This window comes from Trachypithecus francoisi, unplaced genomic scaffold (genome assembly GCF_009764315.1).
Source record: "Trachypithecus francoisi isolate TF-2019V2 unplaced genomic scaffold, Tfra_2.0 Lachesis_group16, whole genome shotgun sequence".
Lineage (NCBI taxonomy): Eukaryota > Metazoa > Chordata > Mammalia > Primates > Cercopithecidae > Trachypithecus > Trachypithecus francoisi.
In genome coordinates, this window is record NW_022681461.1 from 20,678,437 (window position 1) to 20,680,782 (window position 2,346).

The following is a 2,346-nucleotide window of genomic DNA, read 5'->3' on the forward strand; positions in this document are numbered from 1 at the left end:
TCAAATGATTCTCCTGCCTCTCAACCTCTGGAGTAGCGGGGACTACAGGCACACGCCACCACACCTGGCTAATTTTTGTATTTTTTGATATAGACGGGATTTCGCCATGTTGGCCCAGCAGGTCTCAAACTCCTGTCCTCAAGTGATCCGCCCATCTCGGCCTCCCAAAGTTTTGGGATTACAGGCGTGAGCCACCATGCCTGGCCTTAACTCATACACACACACACACACACACACACATATATATAAATATACATATTTTACCTGTCATCTTTTATTTGGAGGTTAATTCCCAGTAGGATATGAAAGGATTCAGCAACGATCGAGATTGTGTTCCTCATGGAGGGGCTTGGGCCAAGAAGGTCATGGTGGGGAGTGCAGAGCTTGTCCTCTTCTTCAGGGGTACTTGTGTAGCTGCTCGTGCTTGAGCTCCTTGTAGGAAAGGCAGTAAAGAGCATGTAGCCTGCCAGCACCATGGTCAGCCCCGCGATGCTCCCCTTCTTCACGTTGATGTACTTGTTGTAGTACCGGTAGTAACCTCTTTGAATCGCTCCGGCAATGCTCTAGGGGTAAAGTCCCGCATCAAGGTCCAACTTGGCAGCTCCCCTAGTTTGACCTCCAGACGTTTCTTGTCCTTCGCTGGTACGACTGACGCCATCTTGGAGTCCTGGTGTCAGCTTTGCCTAATTTAGATTCTTACCAGACTGTATCCACAATGACCAATCATTTAAAAAGTGAAACAGACATTGGGCTATACAGTCTTTTAAGTCTTGGCTTTAGTATGAATATGAGATATATATACAATTTAGAAATTCAGAAATTTCAAGTATATTTATTTCAGAATGATAGTTTAATGACTTTGAGATTGTTTTAGAAGCTGTATCAACATCATGTGTAAAAAAGAGAGAACAATAATATTTTCTAAATCCTAGATTTTAGTATTATTTGACTCAAGGAACAAACTAGTAGTGAGTGTCAAGTGTCTCGTTTTTATCTTTTATACCAGAGAGTGCTCAGTGTACTAAAAATAATGCCTGCTGTGTGGAGGGGCATGTAATCAGTTCTGGGATTCTTTTTTTAAATTTATTTTTATTTTTATTTATTTATTTTTGAGATGGAGTCTTGCTTTGTCCCCAGGCGGGAGTGCAGTGGTGCGATCTCAGCTAACCGCAAGCTCCAGCTCCCAGGTTCAAGTGATTCTCTTGCCTCAGTGTCCCGACCTGCAGGACAGTCGAACGGGCCCTGGAAGGGGGAGTGGGAATGGAGGAGACAAGAAAACATGAGAAATGGAGACAAGACAAATAGCCTGATCAAGTCTCGTTTAATGGTGGCGGTGCAATGCCTTATATAGGCTGGCAGAGGAAGAGGTTGGGCCAGGGCGATGACAGGAGGCTGGGTTTACTCAAATTACAATTGCGCATGCGCGGTTGGTTGATAATTTTCCTGGGCGCGGGATTGCGCCTGCCCTGTAGGCTGCATATCTTCCTGGGCGGGAAAAAGTTTGTGCGCGCGGGAAAGGTTTGCGCGCGGGGGAAATGTTTAGGCGCGCGGGAATGATTTGTAATGAAGAACCCGGAAATGTGCCATCTTGTCTCCGCTTTGCGGAGATCAAGCAACAAAGGTCGGCTAATTCCGGGCCTCATGGCTCTGGACACCTCAGCCTCCAGAGTAGCTGGGATTACAGGCGCACACCACCACGCCCGGCTAATTTTTGTATTTTTGGTAGAGACGAGGTTTCACCATGTTGGCCAGGATGGTCTCGATCTCTCAACCTCGTGATCCACCCGCCTCGGCCTCCCAAAGTGCTGAGATTACAGGTGTGAGCCACCGCACCCGGCCTTGGGATTGTTATTTTTAGTGAGATGCTCTGAAAAAATTACAACCTATAAATTTCATTTGGCAGCTTTGAGGATTATAAGTAATTCAGTAGGCTCTTAGATATCTGAGTTTCTGTCTAACTCTGGCTAGCACATTACAACATGTGTCAAGAAGAATGTTAATGTTCCATGTGGAAGAGATAGCTCAGGAATCTGATCTTGAGAACTTGAACATAACGTTGATGTATGTGCTAAGGTTTATAGGCTCCACACAGCAACCTTCTATTAGATCAAGGCAAAAAAAAAAAAGGTCTATCATTTCCTACTCCATTTCCATGCCCATAAAGGTTTTGTTTGCCCCTTTGAAATCTGCAATGAATCTAGAGCAGTAGCATCAATACTTTCCTAACACTGGATAGATACTATTCACAGCATCCCCCCTCCTCATCGTCACCGGCATCACTATCCTCATTACCACCATCCCCATCACTAGCATCTGTAGCACACTTAGTCTACAAAGAGCTTTCAT

At 45.2% G+C, this 2,346-nt stretch overlaps 1 pseudogene; it reads right to left on the reverse strand.

Moving 5' to 3' along the window:
- Nucleotides 1-396: 396 nt before the first annotated feature.
- Nucleotides 397-658, reverse strand: LOC117099221 (annotated as a pseudogene).
- Nucleotides 659-2,346: the final 1,688 nt, after the last annotated feature.